This window comes from Vulpes lagopus, chromosome 2 (assembly GCF_018345385.1).
Source record: "Vulpes lagopus strain Blue_001 chromosome 2, ASM1834538v1, whole genome shotgun sequence".
NCBI lineage: Eukaryota > Metazoa > Chordata > Mammalia > Carnivora > Canidae > Vulpes > Vulpes lagopus.
Window position 1 is genome coordinate 35,592,650 of NC_054825.1, and position 15,512 is coordinate 35,608,161.

General features: G+C 38.0%; 1 long non-coding RNA gene across 1 annotated transcript in view; it reads right to left on the minus strand.

Moving 5' to 3' along the window:
- Positions 1-11,157: 11,157 nt before the first annotated feature.
- LOC121485299 overlaps positions 11,158-15,512 on the minus strand; it is a 42,015-nt gene continuing 37,660 nt past the window's right edge. The window contains exons 3-4 of the long non-coding RNA XR_005986248.1: positions 12,976-13,081; positions 11,158-11,417 (exon numbers count right to left, since the gene is read on the minus strand). This is a non-coding gene — a long non-coding RNA (uncharacterized LOC121485299). The remainder of the gene's footprint in view (positions 11,418-12,975; positions 13,082-15,512) is intronic.

The window sequence follows — 15,512 nt, forward strand, 5'->3', positions numbered from 1 at the left end:
TTCTCTAACTGCTTGCTTTTTAGGATGGAGCAATTTGTCCTATACATTAATCTCATTCCAGTAACTTTTCCAGGTGAGATATGCTTCCTGTCTATTTGAATAATTGAGGGACCTGGTTGGCCAAGCATATTTTGAATGTCTCTCAACCTACTTCATTTTTTTTTCAAAATGTAAGCTCGTAAAAGAAAATACACTTATACTCTCTCACACACACATACACACACACTAATTATTGCCAAAACCTCTGAAATAATGATGGTCCGATGTCTCAAATTTAATATAGCTAGAACAGAATTCTTGATTTTTTCCCCAATACTCTTGATTTTTTTTCTCCCAAGAAAACTGTTTAATCTCCCCTGTTAACTGGCACCAAAATCTATATAATTCGACAAGAAAACAAAGAATTATCCCAGATTCCTTGCTTTCCTTCACTTCCCACGGCCAATCCATCTGCAAAATTTTGCTCCACCTCCAACAAAATATATATCCCAAATCATTCCCTGCTTTCCACCTTCACTGACCACCCTGTCAAAACACCATCCCTCCTTCTCTAGACCTATCATAATCACAGTACTCACAGGCCTTCCTCCTTCTGCTTCTTGTCCTCTCGCAGGTCAATTTCCACAAAAAAAAATGAAATGGCATTTTATTTTATGTTTTTTAAAGATTTTATTTATTCATGAGAGACACAGAGGGAAAGAGAGAGAGGCAGAGACATAGGCAGAGGGAGAAGCAGGCTCCATGCAGGAAGCCCAATATGGGATTCGATCCTAGGACTCTGGGATCACACCCTGAGACAAAGGCAGACACTCAACCACTGAGCCACCCAGGCGTCCCTGAAATGGCATTTTAAAGAATGTAAGTCATACCATGTTCCATCTCTCTTAAAACCATCCAGTAAATTCTTTTTGTACATGAACTAAAGCACAAACTCCTTACCCAGGCCTGCCTGTGCTGAATATAGTCCAGTCTGACCATCTGACCCAGTCACATTCCACCCTGGGCTGGTCTAGCCATTCTCTTCCTGTCAAACTTCCTATTTGCTTTTGCCTCAGAGCCTTTGCTTTGCTTTTCCCAGCCTGGAATGTCCCTTCCATATCTTCACAAAGTGAGCCCCTTAGGTTAGTCAGGTCTCATTCAAGTAATACTTCCTCAGAGAGAGTTATCCTAGGCACCTAATCTAAAGTAGCTTACCCACCCCCCCAAAATAAATAAAAAATAAATAAATAAATAAAGTAGCCTACCCAATCTGTTTTCACCCTCTCACCTTGTTTTATTTTCTACATAGTATAGTACCAGCTGAAATTATCTTGTACATTTCTGTCTACTTCCAACTGAGTCTAGGGATTTTTTTTTTTTTTTGTCTTGTTGACTGCTATACCACCGGTATCTAGAATAGTGTCTGGCATGTCCACAAATCATTTGTTGCTAACAGTTTTCTATATACTCTTGTCTTTAAAAAAAAAAAAAGTGTGTGTAAATGTGATCACATTATCCTTGGTCTAACTTTCTGATTTAAAAAACAGTTTATCTTGAAATAATTTTAGACTTACAAAAATATTGCTAAGATAGTACACAGAGTTCTTGTATAATCCTTCACCAAGCTTCTACAAATGTTGAGAACTTATTTACATAATACAATTATCGAAACCTGAAAGTTAACATTTGATTTAATATTTTTTACTATCAACTAATCTACAGGTCTTGTTCAAAATTTGCTAATCATCCCACTAATGTCCTTTTTCTGTTCTAAGATCCAAGGATTCCATATTTCATTTAATTGCCATGTCTCCTTTATTCCCTCCAAATCTGGGAAAATTCCCTTTTTTTTTTTTGGTCTCTCAGGGCTTTGACACTTTTCAAGGTGCTGGCCAGTTGTTTCACTAGAATAGAATGTCCCACAATTTGGGTTATTTTAACATTTTTTCTAGGAATAGGTCAAGGTTATACATTTTTGGCTCAAATACCACAGATGTGATATTGTTTGGCTGAATTTTTATAATGAAAAAACTAAAGTGTATTTTGCAATGTAATCACTACTAGATACTAAATAGTATATGCTATATTTTATTCATAAAATACTTTTTTACTCATACTTTATAAAAAATTTTTTTTTAATGATAGTCACACACACACACACAGAGAGAGAGAGAGAGGCAGAGACACAGGCAGAGGGAGAAGCAGGCTCCATGCACTGGGAGCCCAACGTGGGATTCGATCCCGGGCCTCCAGGATTGCGCCCGGGGCCAAAGGCAGGTGCTAAACCGCTGCACCACCCAGGGATCCCCTCATACTTTTTTTAAAAGTAAGCTCCACGTTCAACATGGGGCTTGAACTCATGACCCTGAGATCAAAAGTTGCATGCTATCCTGACTGAGCCAGGTATCCCAGTACATGGTATATTTTAAAGTGTCACTGTGGAATTTCCAACCATTTTGTACTACTTTTAACCAGCATTTTTATATTTTTATGCACACACATGCACACACACATACACATACAATTAAATGTATGTATTCTAATCCTCCCTCTCCTTCTCTGTAAGAGAAGATGTCCAAGAAGCTCTGAATTTCATTCACTATATTCCTTATCCTCTTTCTTGAAGTTCATGAGATGACACTTGAATGTTTACCACTCTATCAGTTACCTCTTTCTACCAAGAAAATTCGGCAAACGATCCTGAAATACTGTAGCTTAAAACAAAACAAAGAAACTCACATATTTTATGAGTTTGAAGGTTGACAGGGCTGGATTTGATAGGGAGTTTTTTTTCTAGTCATGACTGGGATTCATGTCTGGGAATTGGCTGGCTTTTGGCTAATCTAGGATGACCTCAAATAGGATGATTAAAGAGACTCTTCTGTTCACCAGGTGTCTCTCATCTTCTATCAGGCTAATCCAGGTATGTTTTTATGGCAATGGCAGAGGAGCAAAGGTCAAATGGAAAGATGGAAGGGTTCTTGAGTCTCAGGCTCAGAACTGACCCTGAGCCATTTCCCTACATTCTCTTAGGAAAGGCAAGTCAGGGCAGCCTGGGTGGCTCAGCAGTTTAGCGCCGCCTTCAGCCCAGGGCCTGATCCTGGAGACCCAGGATCAAGTCCCATGTCAGGCTCCCTGCATGGAGCCTGCTTCTCCCTCTGCCTGTGTCTCTGCACTCCCCCGCCCCCGTCTCTCATTAATTAATAAATAAAATATATTTTTAAAAAATGAAAGGCAAGTCATATGGTCAACCCAGATTTGATGTGTGGGGAAATGAATCTACCTCTTTAATGAGAGGAAGTGGAAAGTCACATGTCAGAGGGCATGGACATAGAGACATGTGAAAAATTGAGGCTATTTGAGCACTCAATGATCTTATATCTGGCATGGTTTTTTCCACCTATCAGTTTTATTGAGATGTAATCCACCATATAGTTCACCCATTTAAAGTATACAATTCAATGTTTCTTACTATATTCATGAGGTTGTTCAAGCATCACCATGCAATCACTTTTAGGACATTTTTGCCACCCTGTAAGGAAACCCAGTACCTTCTCTGAGATGCTTTCTCTGACTCCCATGTTAGAGTTAATCATTTGTTCCTCTGTGTGGCCTTATATATATTGTTCTATTGCAGAACTATATTACAATTTATTTTTATTGAAGCCCAACATTGTGCTTTATTCATTTTTTATATTCTCAGTATCTAGCACAGTGTCTGATGGACAGTAGGTGCTCAATAAATAGCTACCAAAAGAAGAGAGGCCAGGTTTCGTCGGCTCAACCTGGCGGTTTACCCATTGCCATGTCTTGGTCCTCTGACAGAAGTCCAAAAGTATTTGTTTATACTGGTGCAACTTTCAGCCCCTTTCTACATATGGCAATGGTTGGGCAATTGTTCACTCTGATGAATCATTCCAGTTGCTCTCAGCATGCTGCTGAACATTTCTCTTTTCTCTCTATCAGGGTTGTTATCAAATAAAATGACAAACTATTGAAAGTAAAATTATGGGGAATTACAAAGTAATAGGGTGGGGAGATTTGCTTCATCATCTGCTAAAGGTTTGGAGCATACTGTCCCATTGCACCTCCCATTTCTTTTCTGTCTAATAACAACAGGTACATTTGCTCTGTGCCAGGGACTGTGCATGCATCATCATTAATGCTTTCTTTTTGGGATCAAATAAAACACTCTAAGACAATCTTTTAGGAGGCCAAGACAGATCTATCTATGCCACTTCAAACCAGCAGCTTTGCAAGAGCAGAGTCTGGGCTGTCTTTATTTTTTAGCACCTACTATGGCTCATATGTATTAATAGGATCCTGGATAAAAATATAAAAGCTAAACAGCATTTATCATGAAATACTCTAGAGTGAAATAGGGAGTCAAATACAAATAAAAGCCATTTTCTTCAGCTCTGAGTTTTTTTTTTTTTTTTAAGGCTAAATTTACATATGGCAGTATACTTTCTAGGTGAGAAAATTTTTGTCTTTGGAGAATTCTTGAAAGATTTTGATAGTATACACTTTAAAAAATGGAAGATTGTCAAGACTTTCCTCCTGGTTGCATGATCTGTGAATGCTAAAAATCACATTTCAATGTGGCAAGTTTTGCTCCCAGACTTGTCACTAAGTAGCTGTAGGAACTTGGGTAAGTTGCTTCACTTCTCCAAATTTCCTTGTAGCTTATGAATTCTATAAGTGTTAAATTGACAGATATGTGCAACCCTTTTATGTATGCTATTGGAGAGAATATATGGACTTACACATTTATAAATATTATACATTTATCAAAAGCAACTTTTCCAAAACAGTAATAAGGATTTTTCTATGGGAGAAACCTGAATCCTGTTATGATTATAATTTCTTTCAAAAAATAGTTGAAGAAGATTGATTTATTAGTTATCTATTTCTACTTAACAGTATTACCTCAAATACAGGGCTTAAGACAACACACATTTTATTATGTCATGGTTTCTGTGGACCAGGAATCTGAGCACTGCTTAGCTGTTTTAGGGTATCAAAAGGCCACAATCAAGGTAACAACTGGGGCTGTTGCCTTATCTTGGGCCTGACTGGGAAAGGACGTGCTTCCAAGCTCATGTAGTTGTTGGAAGTATTCTATTTGCTCCAGATTGTTGCACTAAGGGACTCGGTATGTTGCTGGCCATTAACCAGGTGCTGCCCTCAGTAGCTTGCCACTTAGCTCCCCTCTTGGCCAGCCCACAGCATGATAGCTTGCTTCTCTAAAGCTAACAAGGAGAGTTTCCTAGAAAAATGGCAACAGTATTACATAATATTGTCACATATATGTTTTTATGTACATTCTGTTGCATTTGCTGTATTCCATTGGTGAGAAGCAAGTCACAGGTCCCATCAATACTCAAGGGGAAGGAGTGATACAAAGCATGGCCACAACGAAGTTGGGATCAAGGGGACTACTGTGGAGTCTATCTGCCACAATTGGAAAATTACAAAAGGTATGTGAACAGTAAAGTAGGGTGAAGTTCTGAAGAGACATCATCCTCAAACAAACACACATGGAAACCTTGCAACAAGGGAACATACCCTACTTCTCTCTTATCCTCCATTTCGATAATGCTGCCATCCACAGCTCAGTCTTCAAACCTGGGAGATACCCTTGGCTCTTTACTCTCTATCCAGCCCACTCCCAACCCAATCCACCAATAAGATACCATGACCCCGGTGTCTATTCCCACTATTTCCCCACCATTCAGTTATCAATGTCTTTCCCTCAAACATGGTTTGACCACATGTCTCAACTGGCCTTCTGGATTCCACTCCTGCCCCTTTTTAAGATATACTCCTCATACAATAGTCATAGTGCTTTTCTTAAAATATAAATTATATCATGTTATTCTCTTGCCTAAAATCTGTTAATAGCTTCCTACTGAATGTAAATAAAGTCCAAACTCTTTGTCTGGCCTAAAAGACCCTATATAAACTGACCTCTGCCTATTTCTCTAACTTCATCTATTCTATTATATTTCTCTTTATACACAAATGCATTGTTAACTTGTTATAATGACATATTTTAAATCTCATGATCTAAAAATAAATAAGATTAGCATTATTAAATCTAACATAGAATACGATATCACTTGAATAAAGTAAGTTTTAATAAAGCTAAGCATTTGAGACTAAAAAAATATTTAATGAAAGAAACATTATTTAGCAATTATGGCTTTATGCGTAATCCATTGCATTGTGTATCAGATAATTTGATCCAAAATGAGATATCTTAAATTAGATATATTTTTGAAATAATATAAAATCTCGACTTAAACTACTAATATACATTTAAGCTAAATTAAGAGAATATGTTTATCCATAAAGTGGTGAGTTTTATTACTTTGGGAGGGGGTCAGGAAAAATTTATTTTATCTATGGTTTATTAGTTCAGCTTAACCAAAATTGGAGGTATAAAATCATATATATAATAAACTCTGAAAGTAGAATTACACATTCATGGAAGTTAGTTTTCTTACATTTCTTATTAGTTAAAGCCAGGAAAATTCACTTTCTAATTATGTGTGTCCAAATGATTCATTTATCATAGACTCACTACCCAAGCCACTGGGGTGTGTTCACCCAGACGAATTAAATCTGAATTAAATCTGAATCCTGCAGTTCAGTAGCTGAATGAACTTGTTCAGTATATTCAAACTATCTGAGACTCAGTTTGCTCATAAGCAAATGGGGATAATAATACCTACCTCTCCAATAACCTCTCCAAGTTATTTTAAGGATTAAATGAGGCAACTTATTTATTGGCACATTCATAGCAAGTACTTTATGTGTTGTTCTCTCTTTTTCATTACTGCTTGGCTAATCAATCTGAGAACTCTATAGGTTGATATGTTTTCTATTACTATTCCCCTTATGTTAGACCTAGGATCAACCAGGTAGAAGAATTAGAAAAGTATCATAAAGGCAGAATCATCAAAACTTGTCTGGCATGGAGGAAAAATAAGACAGAAGCCATGCAGGAGTCTACAATTTCAATTGGATTTGACAAATTACATAGGCATGCTGAAGGAATTTGCATTTACTTGTGGATAGGTAAATCATGGACCATGACAGAACACTTTGGTAAATTGTATTATTTACTTATCAAATCATCTATGCCACTATACCCCTCCTCTGTGTTTTGAAGGTAATGAATATTAATTTGAAATAGAAAAAACTGTGTGGTTGTTTAGGATATTTTAGAAAAATTGTCAAGTATTGAATGTAATGCAAATTCATAACTTATATTTCTCACCAGAAGTAGTTGTTTTATCAGATGAGTATTATTTCATTATTATTTCATTTCCAGAGCAACAGGGCCTTTTGAATTTTTCAGATTACTTTTGGGAAAAAAGACATTGCAGTTACTTGCAATTTAATGAAAATTCTTTTATGGCTTCTCACTTTGGGATGCTGTTAGATTGTGTTGGCATGGTGTAGGGGGAATCTTATAAGTTCTATAAACTCTTGGTGATTTTAATTTTGTCTTAGATTCTAAAATATCACTGTATAGTTTTTAGCATGGAGAGGCATTGTTTCATTAGCTTAGCCTGATCTGGTTAGTAACCTACCAAAACAAACTCATTGAAAATTCTTTCACTTTCTTTTTTTAGCCCTGAAGCCAGTAGCTTATTCCTTGGTTAATCATGGTATATAATAATAGAATATATATATTGACCTCTGCCCAGTTTTTGTCACAGGACTCCTAAAACCTGTGTAATTTCTTAAGTGAAAAGAGCACTAGGAGCATCTTTTATTCTAATGAAGTGACTCTGGGTGGGGTCCTGGATGGGAGCTGTTCACCAGAAAGACAGAACCATGATTAGAAGCTTGGAATTTTCAGTTCCACCCCCTCATCTTCCAGACAGGAGAGGTGGGCTGGAAATGGAGTTAATAATTGATTGTGCCTACGTGAGGAAGCCTCCATAAGATCCCAATAGTATGGGGTTTGTGGAGCTTCCAGGTGGGTGAATATATATGCACCAGGAGGGTGATGTCATGCCTTAACTCCATGGAGACAGAAGCTCCTGTGCTCAATTCATTCCCAGATTTCTCCTATGTATCTCTTCATCTGGCTGTTCATCTGTATCCTTTATCATATCCTTTAATAAACTGGTAAACATAAGTGTTTTTCCTGAGTTCTGTGAGTCGCTTGGGCAAAGAACTGAACCCCAAGAGAGGATTGTTGGAATCTTCAATCTATAGCCAGTCGGTCAGAAGAAACGCAATAACCTGGGCTTGTGCCTGGAGTCTGAAGTGGGGGATGGGAATGAGGGTGGGGGTGGGGCAGTCTTGTGGGACTGAGCCTTAACCTGTAGGATCTGAGTTGTCTGCTGGTAGAAAGTGTCAGAATTGAGCTAAGTTTTAGGACACCCAGCTGGTGTTGGAGAGACTTGGTTGGTGTGGAGAAAAATCACGTATTTGGTGGCCAAAAGTGAATTTTTTTGTGTGAGTAGTAAAGAGAGGCACAGAGAAGAGACACACAGTAGGGAAGAGTGGTGTTTTTCCCTGCAACAGAGGCAGACAGAATTTAATTTGTCAGTACGCACAGACACACAAATTCTCTCTTCCCTTTGGGTTTGTTGACATGTAGGGTGAGGGTGACCAGCTGTTCCAGTTTGCTCAGAACTGTTCTGATTTTAGCACTGAAACTTTCACATCCTCAGAAGACCCCTCAGCCTTGGGCAAACTAAGATAGTTGGTTACTCTATCAGGTTTGTTTGGCAAAAATGTTTATTGAGGACCCACTATGTGTCAGGTATTAAGATTACAGTCTTGAGCAAATGACACACTGTGCCTGCCTTCATGCAACTTAGAAATCTGTGGCTAGTCATCCATATCACATGGAAATACAACCAAGATGAGTAAGCAGATAAAGGTAGACTGGGCTTTGACCTTTTTTTTTTTGTTTGTTTTTATTTTTGAAATTTCATTTTCCAATTGGTTACCACTGTTCTGCAGGAAAGTCCTATTGATTTCTGTATATTGTTTTGTATCCTGCCAGTATGCTTAAATCTCTTAAACTTGTAATATATTTAGATTCTCTTGGATTTTCTCTATTACAGAATCATATTTTCTGTGAATGAAAATTTGATTTCTTTCTTTCTAATTTTTTTGTGTCTTATTTTCTTATTTTATTGCACTGACTAGGACTTCCAGAGTGCTATTGAATAGAAGCAGTGATAGCAGACATCCTAATCTTGTTCCTCATTTTATTATTACTTTTTTAATCTTTTTTTTTAAAGATTTTATTTATTTACTCATGAGAGGCGCAGAGAGAGAGAGAGAGAGAGAGAGAGAGAGAGGCAGAGACACAGGCAGAGGAAGAAACAGGCCCCACACAGGGAGCCCGATGTGGGACTCAATCCCAGATTTCCAGGATCATGCCCTGGGCTGAAGGCAGCACTAAAACTGCTGAGCCATCAGGGCTGCCCTTGTTCCTCATTTTAAAAGGAAAATAGGAAAATTCTACATTTTACATTTTATCATTAACTATGATATTAGGTTTTTGTTTTTGTTTTTGTTTTTTTTTTGAGGGAGAGAAAGAGTGGATGTGAGAGAGGGAGAAGGAGAGATAATCTTAAACAGACTCCATGCTTAGTGTGGAGCCTGACACAGGGCTCAGTTTCATGACCCTGAGATCATAACCTGAGCCAAAATCAAGAGTTGGACACTTAAAATTAAGCCACCCAAGTGCCCCTTAGATGTGTTTTTAAGACGATAATCATTATAAAGTTAAAGTTTCTTTGTGTTCCTATTTGCTAGTAAGTTTTTTTCATTAGGTTCAGAGGTAGAATTTAGTGATCCACCAGTTGCATATAACATCCAGTGCTCATCACATCAAATGTCCTCCTTAATGTCCATCACCCAGTTATCCCTTCCCCTCACCCATCTCCCCTCCAGCAACCCTCAGTTTGTTTCCTAGAGTTCAGCATCATACGATCCTCTCAATAGATGCAGAAAAAGCATTTGACAAAATGCAGCATCCTTTCGTGATAAAAACTCTCTGCAATATAGGGATAAAAGGAACATTCTTCAATATCATAAACGCCATATACAGAAAACCCACAATGAGTGTCATCCTCAGTGGGGAAAAACTGAGAACTTTTCCTCTAGGGTTGAGAACACAACAGGGATATCCACTCTCACCACTGTTGTTCAGCATAGTACTAGAAGTCCTAGCCTCAGCAATCAGGCAACAAAAAAGAAATATATAGTGTCCAAATCGGCAAAGAAGTCAAACTTTCATTCTTCACAAGCGACATGTTACTCTATGTAGAAAACCCAAAAGATTCCACCCCCAAATGGCTAGAATCATACAGGAATTCAGCAAAATTGCAGGATATAAAATCAATGCACAGAAGTTAGTTGCATTTCTATGTATTAACAGGAAGGCTGAAGAAAGAGAAATCGAGGAATTGCAAAAAGTTTTATTAGAAATTACTTTTGGGGGCAGCTCGGGTGGCTCAGTGGTTTAACGCTGTCTTTAGCCCAGGGTGTGATCCTTGAGACCTGGGATCGAGTCCCACGTTGGGCTCCCTGCATGGAACCTGCTTCTCTCTCTGCCTGTGTCTCTGCCTCTCTCTCTCTCTCTCTCTCTCTCTCTCATGAATAAATAAATAAAATCTAAAAAAAAAAAAAAGAAATTACTTTTGAAGGATGCCTGGGTGGCTCAGCGGTTAAGCATCTGCCTTTGGCTCAGGGCATGATCCCAAGGTCCTCGGATTGAGTCCCTCATCAGGGTCCCCACAGGGAGCCTGCTTCTCCCTCTGTCTGTGTCTCTACCTTTCTCTCTGTGTCTCTCATGAATAAATAAATAAAATCTTTTTAAAAAGAAATGATCATTGAATTTCATTGAGCATTTTCTCTGCATCTATTAAGACAATTAGAAACATTTTCCCTTTATTCTGTTGATGGGATGATTTAAGTGGCAAATCCCATATATTCTTGAGATAATTCAAGTTGTTCATGATACCCTGTTTACAAATGGTACATAATTTGCTAATGTTTTATGTAGGGTTTTGCATTTTGGTAAGGTGTAATATTATCCAAATGATTGTTTCTTGTACTGTCATTTTCTGGTAAATTCTTGTGTATCAATTAGCTTTTGCTGCATCAAATAAAAAAAAACAAAAACCACTTCAAAACTTAGTTGCTTAAAACACAAACATTTATTATTTTATATGATTCTATGTCAGCTATGGGTGACTTTTTTTGATCAGGTCAATCAAGTGGCAGCTTGGCTGGGCCTGCATGATCTGAGATAGCAACAGACATGTCTAGTGCTTGGCAGAATGGTTGATTTAGGAAGCCTTGGTTGAGAAGGTTTGTCCCAGCTCCGTATGGTCTTGAACCCTCTAAAAGGCTGGCTCAAATTGTAAGTTTTTCACATGGTAGTTTCAGGGTTCCTAAGAGGCACAAGAAAAAATAAGCCCAAATATGCCAATACTTTCCAAGTCTCTGTGTCACATTTACTATAGTTGCATTGGCCCAAACAAGTTACATGGCCAAGTCTAAAGACACATGAGAGGATAACACAAAGGATGAGAATTATGGTGGTCCTTTTTTTTTTTTTTTTAAGATTTATTTATTTATTTATGAGAGAGAGAGAGAGAGAGAGAGAGAGAGACACAGGAGGAGGGAGAAGCAGGCTCCATGCTGGGAGCCGAACGCGGGGCTTGATCCCGGTACTCCAGGATTGCGCCCTGGGCCAAAGGCAGGCGCTAAACCTCTGAGCCACCCAGGGATCCCCTATGGTGGTCCTTTTAACAAATAATCTACCACATCTTGAATCTTCCCTAATTCTGAAATGGTTTTAGGACTTTCAAGGCCAAGGACCAAAAATTTCTTACAATCACTTTCCATCACCTATAGCCTGGCAAATAAATGAAACTAAGACCTCTGTAAGCAGTTACTTCCATGGAGAGTGCCAGAAAAGTCATAAAGATATACAGGTATCAGCTTAAAGATATACAGGTATCAGCTAATAAACAATAAATGTTCTATAGTGCTTAGCATTTGTCCTTTTTTCCCTTTTTCTTTCCTTCCTTCCTCCCCAGTGCTTATAGGGTACTTTTTTTTTTAAGATTTATTTATTTATTAATGATAGACATAGAGAGGCAGAGACACAGGGGGAGGAGAAGCAGGCTCCATGCCGGGAGCCCGACGTGGGACTCGATCCCGGGACTTCAGGATCGCACTCTGGGCCAAAGGCAGGCGCCAAACCGCTGAACCACCCAGGGATCCCCATAGGGTATTATTATATGCTAGGCATTATGCTAAGAGTTGGGCAAGTAGTCAAGATTTCGGCAAATAAAGGGACAGAGAATCACCATGCTACAAAAAATTCTTGATGAAGGACAGGGTTGACATATCATCTAGAAGAGGGTGAAGCATCTGTGTGAGGAACAGCATGATTGGTAAGAATTTTAAAATCATGTTATTTTGGCATTATTTGTAAAAAATGTGTATATACATAATTGGTCATACAAGGTGTTAGTTGTGGAATTATTTGAAAAAACAAAACAATGGAAACATGGATATAATTATGATATATTCATATTATGGAATACCATGAAAGAATAGAATTATATGAATTGATGTGGTAAGATAGTGATATATTATTATTGGTAAAAAAAATTCAGTTTTAAAATAATATGCATAGTATAATACTATTCTGTTAAAAATCTATATGTGAACAATAAAGAGTATGTGTGCATGAAAACAGAAAAGACAAAAAAAAGAAAAAAGAAAAGACACCAACTTGAAATGATAATTATCTCTGAGAGGTGAGATTAGTGAGAAGGTACAATAGGGATCTTTTTTACTTTATATATATTTTGTCTACAATTTTAATTTTTGAAAAAGAATATGTATTATTTTGATAATTAAAAAGTCTTGGTAGAAAAGCACTAGCAAGGGAATTGAGGATTGATGGGAGTGGAAGGGACTAATCTGAATACTTACCTCAGAAATGTTGGCAGTCCATCAAGACCCCCATTTGCATGGGGGACTCTATTCCTGGGATAAATGGTGAAGGGCCTTTGAAGGTGACAATCAGATTTTAGGATACCTGGATCAACAGAGAGGAAATAAAGAGCTTCTCAACCTCTATGATCAGTATTCCTCCAGGAAAGTGAAGTCTTTACCGTGAAGAGAAAAAAATATATGTATGAGTACACGGATGGTGTGACTCTGAAGTCATGTCTCCCACCTCCATCCCCACTTTGCAGAGTTTTCATGAAATCCCTCTCCTGAGGGGACTAAGCAAAAGAGGCCCTCATAAGAGCTTAAATAAAACTATAATTAACCATTCTGAGACCTCAAAGACTGGGTAAAAATATTGTCCCAGCTTCTAGAACTTCTTCAGTAATGGTGATAAGGGCAATAGCGTCCAGCACCAAAGGCACTGGAAGGCATGGCCACAGTGTTGGGACGGAGTGAGATTTCAGGCACATGTTAGAAGAAGCAGTGCAGAATGATCACAGTTGAAGAGCCCACCAGAAAGGCATACTCTGGGAAGAACAGGGTGTCAGATATGACCTCTTGAGGTGGGTGGGTACAAATGCCCTTTCACTTATTACCTAAGCCTCATAGATGCCAAGATTGGTGTAGCTCAGGGATACAGGGGCTACACAATGAGGGTTATGAAAAACCTTAAGGCATAGTTGCCATCATTAATGCCCCTATGGTAGTTGGAGTTCAGGCTGCCCTCCCAAAGCACTTTGTTGGTACTTACTCATGTCAGCCTCTGTCTCCCCCATTAGACTGGATTCCGGGGAGTTCAGAAGCCACAGTGTGTCTAGTATCTTATATTGTCTTTCATATTTGTATGCCCAAAGCACTTACTTTATTGTGTGCTTGAACCATGTTTATTGAATTGAATGATGAGCTAGAGTTGAGATTTTGTAATAAGTAGGGAAGCTACAAAATTAGACCAAATGATAATAGCCAGAGACTTACCCCTAAGAAGGATTTATACAAATTGTAGCAGTTCTTTTTGAACTGGGGACAGATATAGAAATAAAGAGTCTTAGACAATACAAATGATTTCTTTAAAAAGTTAGCCTTTAAATCCACAAGGAAAGAAATGTATTATATTTTGTCCTGAGTGGTGGTCAGGAATAGCTACAGAAAGTAGCTGTGGGTGAACTTTGGACGTAACAGTGACAACATGATTCAATTCAGAATCTAGAGGGAGAGGAAAAGTAAGAAACAAAAATCCACCAAGATGCTTAATTTTAAAAGGGCAATAAAACCAAATTGTTACATTGAAATAAATACCTGTAGTTCATTAAAAAAAATAATACAAAGACTCTAAAAATACCTTCTTGAGAAATGCATGTCGCCAATTTTGCAAATTAGATGTTGGAGAAAAAATCACATGCTGTTCACTAGAGCAATAAATGAAATCACTGGTGGTAAAAGGGTTTCATGGGAGAAGGGAAACATTCCACAAATGACAGAAACAGGAAAGCACGTGACTTCTGTCAGCTCAAATTCCGATCAGAAATTAGGCAGCAATTCAAGGATCACGTAGACTAGAGAATGCCATTTTAATACGAACCCTCTCTGAGTGGCTAGGACTCTACAGAACAATTCACTCAAGCTACAAGATCAAGGAATACTGAATCAAGCATAAACTATTTGGGGGAAATTGTTCTATAAAGAGAAATCATGCCTGAAAAATGCCCCCAGAATCCTCCAGGGCTTACATACATCTAGAGAGAAGGAAACATATGGATGTGGTTGATGTGACTATTATCAGCCCCACTCCACGGGCAGTCCTATTGTTGCAATCTTGTGAAACTGAGGGCAGCATTTAGTCAAGGGCAGATAGTTGGCTTTGACACAGAAAACATACAAAGCTAGAAGGGTACTCCTACTCAACATCTTTAGAATGAGCTGGAAAGGCAAAACTTTCCAATTTTCAAATAGCACTACGTTCCTCTGAAGAGGGAAATGCAGGATGTTCTTCAATCATGCCATGTGAGCTTCAGAAATGACACCATAAACACCAACCAGGAGCCTCGGTGTAAGCAAGGGTCAGATAAAACTCATGGATAAAAAAATAACCCAGTTTATATTTTAAAGATGTAACTCCATGTTAGTTATGCTAGTAGGTTATGATCAAAGAAGAACACCTATAGGTTGAGTTCTCAAACCTTTGGGTCCCAAGACCAAAAAAATTAAAAATGATTGAGGGTTCCAAAAAGCTATTTATTTAGTTCATTTTAAAATTACAATAAGCCCATTGCATGTCAATATAAATAAAACAGTTTTAACTATATTTTCCAAATTAAACAATTAGTGAGGAGAATGGAATTAAGTGGAAGGGGAGGCAGGCGGGGAGATTGGGTAACTGGGTGATGGGCACTGAGGAGGGCACTTGATGGGATGAGCATTGGGTGTTATACTATATGTTGGCAAATCAAACTTCAGTTAAAAAATAAATAAATATACAATTATATATATTTTCTTAAATTAAAAAAGAAGAATGGATT